General features: G+C 51.0%; 1 pseudogene; it reads right to left on the minus strand.

Moving 5' to 3' along the window:
* The window catches only part of LOC117185944, a 162,826-nt pseudogene extending 161,813 nt beyond the window's left edge, over positions 1–1,013 (minus strand).
* Between the last annotated feature and the right edge of the window lie 16,465 nt (positions 1,014–17,478).

Raw genomic sequence — 17,478 nt, forward strand, 5'->3', positions numbered from 1 at the left:
AAGCATTTAATGCCAAAATGCTGCACACATTTTTTCCATTACCGAATCCGATCAGTCACAAAAAATACGAATAATGTGGAAAAACATGGCATGGCGGCTGCCTAATGGATAAATACGATAAATATAATATTTGGATGGTTTCTATATAGTACATGTGTAGTAGTACGCGTATCATAAAAAAGCTATGAAGAAGAGCAAACAAGTAATAAACCCATCGCCCTTCTGTCTCTTTTGTGTGGTTGGTGGTTCTTGGTGGAAAAAACAATTTGAGCTTTTAATTAAATCATGTTCGGAGGGTGCCGAAAAAAACTGATATTAGGGCCGATTCAATCAAATCACCCAAAAATGTTGCCAAAATAAAAACAACCAGCACTGATATCGCCCGCCAATGGAATGCCAGTGGAGGAGGGGAGGGCCCTCTCTTGTCACACGATTGTCGACCGCATCTTGATGATCTTTCGGATTCGGTTTCGCTTTTGTTGGTTTTAATTTTAATTGCGTCAAGATGACAACAGTTACACAATTTCTGTCGGTTAACACTGCTTTTCGGCCAAAGAACGACTATCTCTGTGTGTGTTTGCTGCTGGATGCTGACTCAACTCCAATTCAAATACAACGGTGGATTATGCCCGGCCAATGGTCAGTTTTTGTGTGCGTATTATTTTTCGGTATGAATCACACTCGAATCGAATTCACGAACCCTTTGAATGGTAATCGGCTCGGCTCTGGGAGCTCTTATGATTTCGGCCCAAAACAAGAGCTTGGCCATTTGCACACACTCACACTTACACTCACACTTGCACTTACACTTCGGGTCTGGAACTGGAACTGGGGTCTGGGTGTTTTCTTTGTTTCGGGACTGCGAAAAACAGCGATTCTGCTCTTTGCGATTCTTGGGTTCCTTCTTGTTCTCTTTCTGCTTCTGGTTTCGGTTTCTGTTTTCGTTTTCGTTTTTGTTTCTGCTTCTGTTACGGTTCCGCTGGGCGAGACAACCGCGCGCGATCGTTGCGTTCGAACGAATGTGAGGTGAGGCCGATACGGGCTAAAGTCGTAGCTGCCAAGCGACGTTCGCAAATGCACACACAGATACCAAGATACTAGGGGAAAAAACAACAACAAAGAACCAGTCGAAGCGCTGAGAGTCGTAGCATACGTTCCGCGATACTCGACTACAATATACCCAGTATTTATATGTGTAATCTTATGATTTATGCTTTATGCTTTTTGCACCTAATGTCCTCTCTTCCTCTCTCTCTTTAGATCTTCTCAGCAACGAAGTTCCATTATATCTCCCCCACTCCGCCGTTTTCTTCATTCTGATCCGATCGTTTCTGCAATCTAATAGATTTTCTCGTATTTATAAAATATTGTTTCGCGTAATGAGGATTCTCCCTCCCTACCCACACATCATTTTGAGATACAACCGATACAGTGATACAGATAAAACCGGTTGCTCTTATAGCCTCTGAGATCTGACTGGCGGACAAAGGAATATGGAATATACAAGTATATGGTATTTATGGGGTTGGAAACGTCTTTTTTCTGGCTTATCTAAGCATCTACAAGAATCTAATCTACCCCATGTACTTCCTTGACTGCAGGGTATAATAACACCCACACACACACATACATATTTACGCTCGAGAGAGCGCTCTCCCTCTTCTTCTGTCTCTCTTTATGACTGCAGCTGAAATCAACAGGTAAGCAGACAGCCGAAAGGTGTGCAAGATACTCTCCCTGTATTAGCTGTATCTGTATCTGTACGTATATCTGCATCTGCGCTTGTGTGCGGCACTTGCTGATAAGATAAATAGACGTAGCACCAGCAGCAGCACCACCATCCCGAAACAGCTACTGAAACCGAAAAGCCACCCAAAACTTCTAGGAGCGGACAAAAGGCCTCCCTTTTCGACACTATAAAAAAAAAAAATGGGATCGGGATCAACTCTGAGATTCAGCATGAGCTCAGGGATCGGGGTTGAGGATTCTGGACTGGACTGGGGTCTCATTCTATATTTAGGCTGCATGCCACATCGGATCACGCTGGCGGAACTGGTTCCTCCAGTTTCCTGATAATCTGGGTGACGGCTTCACGGCCCAAGCACACTGCAGCACTTCTCTTCTGCAGCGGCCGTCTGATTTTCCTTTTCAGCGCCAAAAAAAAGAAACCAAAATGCACTTCTTCCTGCCTCCCCGCCCTGCCCCCTTCCACTTCGCTCCGACCAAAAGGCGATCAAAACTGGGCAGTTGCCCCGGAAACCGGTTAATGTTGATTCTCCGACTGCCAGCCATCCCATCCCATATCATCCCGATTCGGGCTCTTTGCCATGATATTGACCAAGAGCCAGAGCCAGTCCCATACCCCATTGGGGCGGCAGGACAGAAACTAAAAGTGCTAGACCCGTCATCTCGGGTCGAAAGCGGCTGTATATCATTTAGCAACTATTTTGTTACAGACCCCAAACCCCACAGTCTACATCCCAGATCACCGACCGCAACTAAAGGAAACGACAACGCGCCGGCGGGTAGTCATCTTGGAAATGTCACGCATGCGCTGTTGGCATGCGGGTAATTGCGTTGAGGATATGACGGCCAGAAGATGTCTGTCCTACTTCCCGAACACCCCTCCCCCTGCCTGACTCTACAATTCAATGAGCGAATAAGCAAGGAAATTGCCTGGAAATAAGCCCAAAAAATGGGCCCCGCAAAACAAATGAATTATGTAATTGTGAATGAATGAAAGTGACATTTGTGACGTCCTAGATGGGACAAGTGGAGTGGAGGGATTGGAGGAAGTGGCAGTCCGTCGAATTGGAGCGGTAAAAGGGTATTTATTTCCCGTTTTTTCTAATTTAGCTAATTCTTCAACCAACCTATTGCTGGTGACGAAATGTGGAGAGCGCTGTGCCGCAGTGCTGAATGATAAATAGATGGCGCTATAGATTCACAGGTGGCGCCTCGCAACAATTACATTTTACATTACTTTTACCTTACATTACATTATGATTTTAATCAATAACAGCATCGATACTAATTTTATAATCAATAACAGCATCGATATTAATTTTACAATCAATAACACCCGTCAGCCGTCGGGTGCTACAGGGGGATAAACGGATGTCGGGTCGGCTCGTCACAACTGTAAACTCGGAACGGGGCACAGGCGCCTCGGGTTCATGGCTTGCCCTGGATCCAAGGCGACTGTGCTCCGCGTCATAGGATACAGGTGGGCACGAGCGAACCGGCACCCGCCGTAACTGTACACACCGGCGGAAGTGCGACTATACTCTCCCCGTGAGGGCGGCTGGAAACAGGTCCTGGTACGGTCATGTCTCTGCCAGGATGCTGGCTAATTGTAGTCGGGCGGAGAGAAGAAAACTCTCAGTGAAATAACCCAAATCCAAGGTGACACTGTCATATGCCGAGGGATGCATGGCCGAGGGGGTGCTCGGTCGCTTATATGCGGACTCTGGATACCTGCCGACCTCCAGTTTAAAATAAGGCTTCCCGGGGCACGCGGGCTATGCCCCGGGAGACTAACCCCTTCCCGCCTACTCGTGGGATTAATATGCCAAATTTAAATCTAAAAACAAAAAATACCGCAAAGGAGCACGGCACTCCTCCTAAAGTGCCGGATGGAAAAGACCATCCCTCTACAAACGCATCTGGGAAACCAGTGCCCAAAAAGACGGGGAAGGAGACTAAGTCGGCACAGCAGGCGCTGTGAGGAGAGGACCGAAAAGCCAATCGGGCCAATCCACGTCGGGGGGCCCCAAGGGCGACCCGGTTACCGGGGGGCGACCATGCAGAGCGATATCGCGGCTGGCGGACCCCTTGGGACCGGGAACCCCTTGACAACCCCGGCAGGCGGCGCCTCTGCCTCGAAAGATAGGCCCAAGTTCCAGGACAAAAGACGTGCGGCCTTCATCCTGGGCAACGACGACCCGGTGTTCCTGGCGTCTGCCCAGGGAATCGAATCGCGGCGATGGGCCAAGACAGTCCTACCAGCCAGTCAAAGCTGGCAAGGCCACAGCCAAGGCCCCAAGCAAGCGGCAACGCTCGGCGGAGGACACCGCCACACAAGTCCAACAGGCCAAGAGGACGAAGACACTGAGCAACCGCTCGTTTGCCGAGGTGGCGAGGGGAAAAACCCTGATTGGAGTCCTAGACAGGGGCTCTAAAGACGGGCAGATCCCTAGGGACAAGTGGCACCTCGTGGAAAACGAGCTCCAAGACCGTTTCCTCCAGGAGTTGGAGGAGAATGGAGGACCTCCGCCCAAGTGTGAGGACGCCGGGTGGCACCAAGGCAGGGTGAAAGCCATCGCCTGCCAAGATGCTCGCTCGGCGGCCCTCTACGCGAAGGCGGTAGCGTCGCTCAAGGAGGTCTACCCAGGAGCCCAGCTGGAGGTCGTGAAGTGGGAGGACATCCCCAGCAAGCCGAGGGCCAGAGCGTGGGTCTCGGCGAAGCCTGCAGAGACGGATAAGATTCTCCGGATTCTGCAGGTCTGCAACCCCCACCTTCCCACAGCCGATTGGAAGGTGGCCAAGGTAGAGGAGAGCAACGGGCAGAGGCGCCAAATCATCCTTGTCCTGAACGAGGAGTCGGTCAGACTTCTCCACGACACGGAGGGCGCTGTGGACTACGGCTACAAGAAGGTAGTCGTAGTACCGTACAAGTCCGACTCCAAAGGCATGCAACCGACGGTCGAGCCAGACCTGGAGCCCCCGGAGATCCCTAGTATGGAGATCAAGCCTGCGGTGTCAGACGCGGCATCAGTGGTGTCGGATGACATCCTAGATGGTTACGTGTCAGACGTGAGCGATCTCACTAGGGATCTCAAGCACATCGGGGTCGCGGAGGAGCTGGACTCTTCGGAGAGCGACCACGACAGGACAATGGTGGAGGTGAACCTCAGGAATGTCACTGATACTCCTGCAGATAAACCTCCACCATTGTAAGGCAGCATGCGCTGCTCTCCTGCTCCACCTAGCCAAGGGTGGAGCCGACATAGTCCTCATTCAGGAGCCCTGGATCCTCGGAAACAGGGTCTCTGGTCTGAGGACTCCTGACTATAAGCTATACGTAGCAGGTAAAACTCGCACCTGCATCCTTGCAAAAAGAGATTTGAACTTATTTTTGCTCCCAAATTTCAGCAATGAAGACCAAACAGCAGTGAGCCTCGAAGGCCAGGGGTGCTCACTGAGAATCTGCTCCACGTACATGGGTCACGACCAACCAGACCCCCCTCCACAGGCGCTCAGGGCGCTAATCACAGACTGCAAGGCCAAGGACACCGGCCTAATCGCAGGGTGCGACGCCAATGCACACCACTGCCAGTGGGGAAGCACTGACACCAACGAAAGGGGTGAGTACCTTTTCAACTATTTACTGACCACTCAGATGGTCCTTTTAAATAGGGGGAGTGATCCCACCTTCATTATTAAAAACCGCAAGGAGGTCCTGGACCTCACACTTGCCTCTCATGAGTTACACGGGAACATCGTATCCTGGAGGGTCCTGGAAGAGCACTCCTTCTCGGACCACAGGTACGTGGAAACCGTATTCTCTTTTTCACTACCGAGACCAGCTCAATTTCGGAACCTTAGGCGGACAAACTGGGCTCGGTACTCAGACCACCTCTGTCGTGTTCTGCCTGAGACTCCACCTGAGGAGGAGATCTCCAGGGAAGCCACGACTCATCTTGTTAAACTATTTACCGACGCCTGCAATGAGGCGCTCGATAAATCCTGCCCCTCTAGCAAGAGCAGAGGCCGGAAGAAACCTGAATGGTGGAATCCGAAACTGAGGGAACTCCGGAAAGCCTCCCGAAGACTTTTCAATAAAGCTAAGGCAGAAAACGCTGAGCAGAACTGGGCCGATTACAAGGCCAGTCTGTCAGTTTACAATAAAGAACTGAGGAAAGCCAAACGCGCCTCATGGCGTAAGTTCTGTAGCGACATTGAGAATAACTCGGAAGCCTCGCGCTTGCGCAAAGTTCTCTCGAAGACTACACCCACTCTGGGCTACCTGAAGAACGCCGACCAATCATGGACAACGTCCAGCAATGAGTCGCTAAATCTTCTCCTTAACACCCACTTTCCCGGCTGCGATGAAAACAGACCACACTACATCGCGGCTCCCTCCGTTGCCTCAAGTGTTATCATGAACCTGCTAAGCCAGGAGAACATTTCCTGGGCAATAAAAAGCTTCAAACCATACAAATCCGCGGGACCAGATGGCATCATCCCTGCCCAACTGATTCACGCTGGACAAAAAGCCACTAATTGGCTCAAAAGGATATACGAGGGAATCTTCTCCCATGGATATATCCCGGAAACCTGGCTTCACACCAAAGTCGTCTTCATCCCCAAGGCAGGCAAGCCCTCGCACACTGCCCCCAAAGATTTCAGACCCATAAGTCTATCGTCCTTCCTTCTGAAGACGATGGAACGGCTGGGGATGCATCTCACGGTAAATATTCCGCCTAGTCTATTCTCAGACTCCCAGCATGCCTATCGGAAAAGATGATCCACCGAAACGGCCCTACACACGATCACATCGATCATAGAAGCGTCCCTCAACTGTAAGGAGTACACCCTGGTAGCCTTCCTCGACATAGAAGGCGCCTTTAATAACATCCTCCCGACCGCCATCACGGGTGCACTGACGGACCTGGGGGTTGACTCCCGGACGGTGAGCCTGATCGATCAGATGCTACAATGCAGGACGGTTGAGGCATCACTGGGGACGTCAACGTCCACCAGATTTGTCAGTAGAGGCACCCCGCAGGGCGGAGTCCTCTCGCCCCTCCTATGGAACGTGGCAGAGAACGAACTGCTGCGGGAGATAGAGGGGGGTGGCTGCCGCGTGGTGGCGTATGCGGACGATGTTGCTATAGCATTCTCGGGTAAATTCCCGCAGACGCTGTGTGAGTGCCTGACAAGCACTCTCATGAAGATGTCAAAATGGGCAGACAAATGCGGTCTAGGCGGCAACCCGTCTAAAACGGAACTGGTGCTCTTCACTAGGAAGTACAAAGTTCCGGCACTGATTCCCCCAAGACTATGTGGGGAAGCGCTAATCTTCAGCATCAACGCCAAGTATCTTGGTCTAATCCTCAATAGAAAGCTCGATTGGAAATTGAGCATAGAGGATAGAGTAAAGAAGGCCACAGTAGCCCTCTATACTTGCAGGAAAGCCATCGGACTAAGATGGAGAATGACCCCCTATATAGTTCGGTGCCTTTACACCACCATCATACGACCGATCATGCTCTATGAAGCGGTAGTATGGTGGCCAGCCTTAGACAAAAGGACATGCCTCAATAAACTCAGCAGAGTTCAACGCATGGCAGAGCTATGCATAACTGGCGGGCTACGCACTACTACTACGCCCTGGATACTGTGCTGGACCGTTTCCTCCAGGAGTTGGAGGAGAATGGAGGACCTCCGCCCAAGTGTGAGGACGCCGGGTGGCACCAAGGCAGGGTGAAAGCCATCGCCTGCCAAGATGCTCGCTCGGCGGCCCTCTACGCGAAGGCGGTAGCGTCGCTCAAGGAGGTCTACCCAGGAGCCCAGCTGGAGGTCGTGAAGTGGGAGGACATCCCCAGCAAGCCGAGGGCCAGAGCGTGGGTCTCGGCGAAGCCTGCAGAGACGGATAAGATTCTCCGGATTCTGCAGGTCTGCAACCCCCACCTTCCCACAGCCGATTGGAAGGTGGCCAAGGTAGAGGAGAGCAACGGGCAGAGGCGCCAAATCATCCTTGTCCTGAACGAGGAGTCGGTCAGACTTCTCCACGACACGGAGGGCGCTGTGGACTACGGCTACAAGAAGGTAGTCGTAGTACCGTACAAGTCCGACTCCAAAGGCATGCAACCGACGGTCGAGCCAGACCTGGAGCCCCCGGAGATCCCTAGTATGGAGATCAAGCCTGCGGTGTCAGACGTGGCATCAGTGGTGTCGGATGACATCCTAGATGGTTACGTGTCAGACGTGAGCGATCTCACTAGGGATCTCAAGCACATCGGGGTCGCGGAGGAGCTGGACTCTTCGGAGAGCGACCACGACAGGACAATGGTGGAGGTGAACCTCAGGAATGTCACTGATACTCCTGCAGATAAACCTCCACCATTGTAAGGCAGCATGCGCTGCTCTCCTGCTCCACCTAGCCAAGGGTGGAGCCGACATAGTCCTCATTCAGGAGCCCTGGATCCTCGGAAACAGGGTCTCTGGTCTGAGGACTCCTGACTATAAGCTATACGTAGCAGGTAAAACTCGCACCTGCATCCTTGCAAAAAGAGATTTGAACTTATTTTTGCTCCCAAATTTCAGCAATGAAGACCAAACAGCAGTGAGCCTCGAAGGCCAGGGGTGCTCACTGAGAATCTGCTCCACGTACATGGGTCACGACCAACCAGACCCCCTCCACAGGCGCTCAGGGCGCTAATCACAGACTGCAAGGCCAAGGACACCGGCCTAATCGCAGGGTGCGACGCCAATGCACACCACTGCCAGTGGGGAAGCACTGACACCAACGAAAGGGGTGAGTACCTTTTCAACTATTTACTGACCACTCAGATGGTCCTTTTAAATAGGGGGAGTGATCCCACCTTCATTATTAAAAACCGCAAGGAGGTCCTGGACCTCACACTTGCCTCTCATGAGTTACACGGGAACATCGTATCCTGGAGGGTCCTGGAAGAGCACTCCTTCTCGGACCACAGGTACGTGGAAACCGTATTCTCTTTTTCACTACCGAGACCAGCTCAATTTCGGGACCTTAGGCGGACAAACTGGGCTCGGTACTCAGACCACCTCTGTCGTGTTCTGCCTGAGACTCCACCTGAGGGGGAGATCTCCAGGGAAGCCACGACTCATCTTGTTAAACTATTTACCGACGCCTGCAATGAGGCGCTCGATAAATCCTGCCCCTCTAGCAAGAGCAGAGGCCGGAAGAAACCTGAATGGTGGAATCCGAAACTGAGGGAACTCCGGAAAGCCTCCCGAAGACTTTTCAATAAAGCTAAGGCAGAAAACGCTGAGCAGAACTGGGCCGATTACAAGGCCAGTCTGTCAGTTTACAATAAAGAACTGAGGAAAGCCAAACGCGCCTCATGGCGAAAGTTCTGTAGCGACATTGAGAATAACTCGGAAGCCTCGCGCTTGCCTCAAGTGTTATCATGAACCTGCTAAGCCAGGAGAACATTTCCTGGGCAATAAAAAGCTTCAAACCATACAAATCCGCGGGACCAGATGGCATCATCCCTGCCCAACTGATTCACGCTGGACAAAAAGCCACTAATTGGCTCAAAAGGATATACGAGGGAATCTTCTCCCATGGATATATCCCGGAAACCTGGCTTCACACCAAAGTCGTCTTCATCCCCAAGGCAGGCAAGCCCTCGCACACTGCCCCCAAAGATTTCAGACCCATAAGTCTATCGTCCTTCCTTCTGAAGACGATGGAACGGCTGGGGATGCATCTCACGGTAAATATTCCGCCTAGTCTATTCTCAGACTCCCAGCATGCCTATCGGAAAAGATGATCCACCGAAACGGCCCTACACACGATCACATCGATCATAGAAGCGTCCCTCAACTGTAAGGAGTACACCCTGGTAGCCTTCCTCGACATAGAAGGCGCCTTTAATAACATCCTCCCGACCGCCATCACGGGTGCACTGACGGACCTGGGGGTTGACTCCCGGACGGTGAGCCTGATCGATCAGATGCTACAATGCAGGACGGTTGAGGCATCACTGGGGACGCAAACGTCCACCAGATGTGTCAGTAGAGGCTCCCCGCAGGGCGGAGTCCTCTCGCCCCTCCTATGGAACGTGGCAGTGAACGAACTGCTGCGGGAGATAGAGGGGGGTGGCTGCCGCGTGGTGGCGTATGCGGACGATGTTGCTATAGCATTCTCGGGTAAATTCCCGCAGACGCTGTGTGAGTGCCTGACAAGCACTCTCATGAAGATGTCAAAATGGGCAGACAAATGCGGTCTAGGCGTCAACCCGTCTAAAACGGAACTGGTGCTCTTCACTAGGAAGTACAAAGTTCCGGCACTGATTCCCCCAAGACTATGTGGGGAAGCGCTAATCTTCAGCATCAACGCCAAGTATCTTGGTCTAATCCTCAATAGAAAGCTCGATTGGAAATTGAGCATAGAGGATAGAGTAAAGAAGGCCACAGTAGCCCTCTATACTTGCAGGAAAGCCATCGGACTAAGATGGAGAATGACCCCCTATATAGTTCGGTGGCTTTACACCACCATCATACGACCGATCATGCTCTATGAAGCGGTAGTATGGTGGCCAGCCTTAGACAAAAGGACATGCCTCAATAAACTCAGCAGAGTTCAACGCATGGCAGAGCTATGCATAACAGGCGGGCTACGCACTACTACTACGCCCTGGATACTGTGCTGGACCTCCTCCCCATAGATCTCATGGGAAAGAAAGTGGCAACACTTTCCGCACTCAGAATGAGAGAAGCCAGACTGTGGAAAGCGTCCGCGGTTGGGCACTCGGGAATCATGACGAGACACCCTAGGCTCTAGGCTCAATATCGTCGAACTCAGCGACTGTAAATGACTGCCGCAGGTCTCTGCACGAGATCGCAGATCAGTTAGACCTTTTCCTTATATGGGTCCCAGGCCACAGGGACATCGAGGGGAACGACGCCGCCGACGAACTAGCAAGGCAGGGTACTACAATTCCTCTCCTTATGGAGAGGGAGCAGGTAGCGATGCCTCTGGCTACGTGCAGGCTCCTCACGCACGAATTGTTCGAGCAAAATGCCAATAGGAGATGGCAGCAAACCGTTTCCTGTAAAATCTCAAGATTGATATGGCCATATCGATCGAAGAAGCGCTCAGCCGAGCTGTATAGGCTCAGCAGAGCACAGTGCTCTGCAGTTACTCGAGCCATTACGGGACACTGGCAGATTGGCACTCATGCCTCTAGACTGTCAATCCCTCATAACGACTTCTGCAGGAGTTTTCGCGACGAGGAAGAGGAGGAATCGGTCCCCCACTTCTTCTGCCACTGCCCGGCCCTTGGAAATCGTCGTCTTCTGTTCTCGGGGCCGCTTTCCTCACAGACATTTCGGACCTGTCCGAAATCAAACCGGGGACCTTGTACAGATTCATCCAAGCCTCCGGATGGGACTGCCCTTAATTTACAACAGCCTGTTTCTCCACGGTTTTTTAGGCACTGGGAAGGGGCACACGCCCATGCGGCACCACAACGGACCTTCTACAGGTCCAAGTGAGCTTGGGAGGGTTTCATCACTCCCCCAGGCTACCGCCTGAACCTAACCTAACCTAACAGCGTCGATATTAATTGTATAATCAATACCAGCATCGATATTGAGAAACCTTCATTAAATTTTTGAATACGTGCCCATCCAGGATTTCAAGTATATTTTTATACCCGATACTCAAAATGAGAATTGGGGTATATTAGATTTGTGGTAAAAGTGGATGTGTGTAACGTCCAGAAGGAATCGTTTCCGATATAAATATATATTCTTGATCAGCATCAATAGCCGAGTCGATTGAGCCCTGTCTGTCCGTCTGTCCGTCCGTCCGTCCGTCCGTTCGTCCGTCCGTCCGTCCGTCCGTCCGTTCGTCCGTCCGTCTGTCCGTCCCCTTCAGCGCCTAGTGCTCAAAGACTGTAAGAGCTAGAGCAACGATGTTTTGGATCCAGACTTCTGTGATATGTCACTCCTACAAAAATATTTCAAAACTTCGCCCCGCCCACTTCCGTCCCCACAAAAGACGAAAATCTGTGGCATCCACATTTTTAAAGATACGATAAAACCAAACATCGTAGAATCGTAGAGGATGACTATATTTTCTAGAGTGTAAAATCTCAACCAGATCGTATAATTATTATAGCCAGAATCAAGAAAACAATTTCATTCTTTCTCGCTCTGTATCTCTCTAGCACACAGGTTTCATGGTCGGTTTTGCCAATTGCAAAATATGTGTTCAAGGATCTCAGAACCTATAAGAGCCAGAGCAACCAAATTTGGTATCCACACTCCTGTGATATCGGACCTTGACCGTTTCGTGTCCAAATTTCGCCACACCCCCTTCCGCACGGACGAAAATCTGGGGCATCCACAAATCTCAGAGACTATTAAGGCTAGAGTAACCAAATTTGGTATCCGCACTTCTGTTAGATCTCACTATAAAACGTATATCTCAGAATTTCGCCCCCCCCCCCCCCCCCCCCTTCCGCTCCTACAAAGAACGAAAATCTGTTGCATTCACAATATTGCAGATTCGAGAAAACTAAAAACGCAGAATCATAGAGAATGACCATATCTATCCGGTTGCTGAATCTGGATCAGATCGGATCATTTTTGTAGCCAAAAGGAACAAATCAATTTGCAGTGGCTACGCAGCGCGCGACGTCGCGACGTTACGCTCAGACTGATTTTCTGTCTCTCTCGCACGCATTCTTTGTCGTGTCGCTTAATATTAGCGGCGTCTGCCGGAGGAGAGCCATACTGACTAAGTATCGGGTATAAATGTAGAGTTGCGCTGTCCGCAGCAACTCACAACGTTCCCCCTCGTTCATATTTTATATGAGATCTCACTGAACTGGGACTGTGACTGGGACAGACTGAATTCGTTCCATCGTGCATCCTATTTTCCAGAAAAGATATAGGAAGCGATATGAAGCGCAAAATCGGTATAGTTTTCCCCACCACTGGCGTTTACCTAATATAGTTAAGACCTTGATCAAAGTCGCTGATCGACCAGCCCTTGATAATCTTGCCATTATTCCCATAAAATGGCTCATTATTGGTATCAACATCTTATAGGCATTCAGAGTTTACCTGTTGGTTGAAGGCAAATTTTGTTCGACCTCATGTCACTGTTTAGGGTCTTTCGATCTTCCCAATTACATTCGCAATCGTTCACCCAAAACGGACTGAACCAAGAAGGTTTCTCTAATACGTAAATATATCCTTGAAGCGGTCCGCTCTGACCGATTCCTACATATGTTCTGGTCTATAATATAACATAACAGACCAGAACTGGCAGAGAGACTGACGAACGGGACGGATGCTTCGTAATGTAGTCCTTTAGGGTTATCAAAGGGTGCCACCTATACAGAACGATATGATCCGTAAGTGGGCCCCCATATATCGTCGAGTATCGTTTTGTAATGTAGGAACAGCAGGTTGCCCGGATATTTACAGTTACAGCACTTGTCAACAGGAATCACCGGTATGCAAGGGCAAAGAGAGCGGCGGGTATGGATGAGCAGAACAGAGCAGAGCGGAGAAGAGGAGAGGAGAGCAGAGAGAGCACGTGCCCATCCCATCACGATAACAGGCGCAAACAATTTGACAATTTAATGTGGCGACAATCAACCTGCAGATCAGAGCACGGGAGAACACCGCAGAGCCCAGGACTCACCTGAGGACAACACTACTCAGGACTCGCGCTGACAACATTAGCCCTGTGCGTCGAGTCTATAATTATAATTCCATTACCATTACCAGCGCGAAGGAGGCGCGAGCCATTCGTAAAGAGCAGGACCCAAAGGGACACAGAGAGAGAGTGCAACAAAAACAAATTGGAAAGGTGCTACACAGCCACAGCGCAGATCCTGCGCAGATCCTGTGTTCTGCTGTCAAAGACAATTGAGTGGAGTAATTGCCGAACAAGACCAGGAACCAGGAACCAAGAGTCAGGCACTCGCTCGGCTAATGATGGCCAAGGATAATGCGGGCCGGGACTCGTGTTAATGTGACCAATGCGCGCCGAGCAGGGGGATCGCACGAATGCGGAAGTATGCGCATTTCGTTTGATTTGCAGCGGATCCACATTTGATGGAATGTCTCGACTCGCAACCGAATAACCCCCGTTCCGCCTGGCCAGCAAATTGGGATACGGCTGCTGCTGCGGCTGCGGCACTACAGCTGCCAATCCGTTGCTAAACCACTTTTATGAGCCACCAGCAGCAGCATCAGCCCCAACAGGTGGGGGTCGCCGCGCATTCGGCGATAAGAATGTCATAACACAAGCTCCCAATTAACTGCGTCAGCGAGTGGAGGAGTACCTTCAACTTCAGCTCCAGCTTCAGCTTCATCTCCTCCAGCTCCAGCTCATTTGCATCCGAGAGTATCGATTGCATGGGCATTCATCACAGGCCTCCTCGCAGCGCCACGGGTGACCAAACAGGAGATACTCTTCGAAAAAGAGTGATGTTGAGAGAGGGAGAGGGGGGAGGAGGAGGCGCTGAGACAGACAGACGTGTGGCGTGTTGGCTCCTGTAAGTAGTTAACTCTGACTTTTATTGCCGCACAGTCGATGGACCACCGAAGGGTCATTGGCTCTGGCCCCGAATCGGATCGAATAGTATCGGATGGGATCGGGTCTCGTTTTGCAAAAGATCTCCGCTTTAAGTTCACACCTAGATTCGAGATTCATTTCCGCCCCTGGAGAGCCAAAGACAGCGCCAAAGCCAGAGCCAGAGCCAGAGCCTGGGACCCAATCAATATACCCACAACAAAAGGTTAATTATGTAAATGTCACACAGCTACTACTGTAGTCATCATCGTGCTTCATCGTTGTCGGTCTATTTCCAATTTCGATTCCAATACCAATACCAATTCCGATTCCGAAACGCGCTCAAAGCCCACAGTTTAATGGTCTCTTCTCATTCGGGTGGAGGATGGAGGAGAAACATTTAAATTTTGTATTAGTTCACATTCGGCGGTGTCTTAACCTGTTGTCGAGAGCGTTCTAAATGAGAACATAACTGCTTCTGTTGCCGCTTGGCCGCTCTGTCTGTCTCTCTGTATCTGTGTGTCTGTCTTGGCCAATTAACCCCTTGTTCCTTTATATCTGCTGGCTCTGACCGAACCCTGTCCAAGTCTTTACCGCTTCTTACGGTTTAATTGTGCCTACAGCCACAGACAAAACAGAGAAATCAATCTCGAATCTCGAAATGCGTTGACAACTCGGTCCCATCCCGTCCCTAGCCCAGACAGCGATTGCGAGAGAGTCACCTCTGGAGGGGGAGCTCACCCGAGAGGTGCATTTAAGTGCACCTTTAGGAAATTAAACATAAAAAATTGCTTCATTTAACCAGGGAGCAAGCAGCCAGCAGCAATCCGGCACTAAAAACTAACAAACCGAGGAGCAGGGCAGACAATGTCCGAAATTGAGAGGAGAAAAAGTGTTAGCAGAGAGATAGAGAGAGCAGAGAAAACCAACGCAAGGGTTCGGGTTCGGGTTCGGGCGAGATCTTCCAAAGGCCAGAAGGCCGAGGCCCTGCCCTAGAAAGCGGAAGCCCCTGCCCGCCTTGACTCTGGAAAGGTTAGTGTCAGGGTGCCCCCAAAAACTATTACAAATAGGTGTCGCTGAGGAATTGTTATCCGAAAGCAGATATAATCTGCTTAATCCCAGTCCTAGTTCCATTCTAGGACTATCCTTTCTCTCTTCCTAATTGAAGACCATTAATTGTGCCCCATGCTCCTGTCAGCCAAGCCATCTTTTTCGCTGCTGCTGCTGCCCCCAAATCCCCATCCCATTCGATCCCATTCGATGCCATTCGATCCGATTGCATTCCCATCCTGATGTCGAGGCAATGTCAAACATTTGGATCTGCTAATCGCGTAAAACATAACACCATTACCGCCATAAAATAAATTTTCTGCCATAATATCTGTCGCGCAATGACCGGAGAGAAGGGCTCTAAGCCACGAACGACGACGACAGCAAACGACTGCGGCTACGGCGACGACGACGACGACGACAGCAAAGACGACGTCGACATCTTGTGTCCAATTCCGATTGCAATTTCCAATTCCTCAACAGGATTTTGATTTATGCCGAAATCGCGGAGAGCAAGCAGAGCAAGTCGCAAAAACCGAAAACACAAATCAAACGCAAACAGCGCGACGAAACATTGCAACAATCCATGCCACGGCCCGGCCAGCGTGCGAGGCCAGCCTCAGACTCACATCCAGCTTCAGCTCCCGGTCTATATCGCAGCTTCTGCTCCCATGTTGGCCAAGTGGCAACAAAAAAGGCCAAAACGAGCGCGAAATCCAAACGCGAGCGGCGCGCCCTTTTTTTGTCGCGCCAAATGGCCACAGCAAAAACGCCCCGAGATCCGAGGACCCACTGATGCCCTGATCCTCCTCTCCAGCCCAGCCTCATTGATATTTCGAGCGCGAGCGTATAAAAATATTCTGTTGTACCTTCGGTTCCAATCCCGGCCAGAGCTATGGGCTCTCAGTCCGAGCCTTGGCCTAAAAGTGTCGCCCGAGCGGGATCGTCACGACGATCAGCGATCATCATCGATCCGGCGATCGATCTTGTCTGCTGTTCCTGTCTCTTCCTTCTCTCGTTTTCTTTCCTTTTCCCTCTCTCCCCTCTCCAAGACCCTCCCTGTCTGTGCTCTCTGCTCTCTGGTCGTTTTTTGTGCGGCTTCCCTGCTCCCAGTCAGGCTGTCAGTCATAGTCATGCCAGGGCATTTCAATCTGGCCATGATCAGGAGGCTTCTTTGGCTGATTCTGCATTCCTGGCCGTCAGTTTCCTTGCGCGCATCCTCAACGCCTTTTAGCATTGTTTATGAAGTGGAAGCAAGGGCACTGCAGAGGAGTGCAGGATGGAGAAGGTGCAGGAGGATGCCAGGATGCGGAATAGCGGCACCGCGGCACCGCCTGCACGTAATACAATTATGGCAGATTTTTTCCACTACTCCGATCGGGTCGGGTCCTATGCCACTCGCATATTTAACGCGCTCTCCGCGGCACAGTTCTCCATCTTTTTTTTGTCGCGCGCTTTGCACAACTTAAGGCTGCCGCAATTATTGCGGCAATTATTTTTAGCCAGCTCCCTTGCCTTTACCAGCTGATTTATTGGTGGCATATTCAGAGTATCCACCGATCCCGAACCCAATGCTTCTGCTGCTGCTGCTGGGAAAGTTTTTCCCAACTTCACACCTCATCGAACGTCCGATGGACGGCTGCTCCCCAGGCGGCGGCCTGCTTATGAATTCCGCTCACAGTGCCACACAGCTTTGACTCCTTCGATTCCAATGCCATTTTAAGAGCCAGTGGCAGTGGCAGAAGAGCCACAGCCAGTGGCAGTTCTATTGTCACCTCTTCGAGTGCTCGTCTCCGTCTCCATCTACTGCCACCGCTGCCGCCGCCGCTGCGGGCGATCGATAGTTATGGTCGTGTCAGACATCCTGTAATTTTGCACTCGCCGGCCGCGCATCTCGCATCTCGCGGCATCTACCCCAACCCCAACCAGTTGCAGTTCCCATTCTGTTGCTCTCCAGCTTGTTGCAACTTGTTGACACTTCATTGGCGCGCAAGTTAATTAAGGGGGAGCTCTCTGCTCTGCCCCTACCACTGCCACATAGACAGCAGAGACGAGACAGAGATGAGAGACGAGCGACCAGAGACCACCAGGGGGGCAAAGCACTTCATTTAGTCGGA

This window comes from Drosophila miranda (assembly GCF_003369915.1).
Source record: "Drosophila miranda strain MSH22 chromosome Y unlocalized genomic scaffold, D.miranda_PacBio2.1 Contig_Y2_pilon, whole genome shotgun sequence".
In the NCBI taxonomy this organism is placed as follows: Eukaryota; Metazoa; Arthropoda; class Insecta; order Diptera; family Drosophilidae; genus Drosophila; species Drosophila miranda.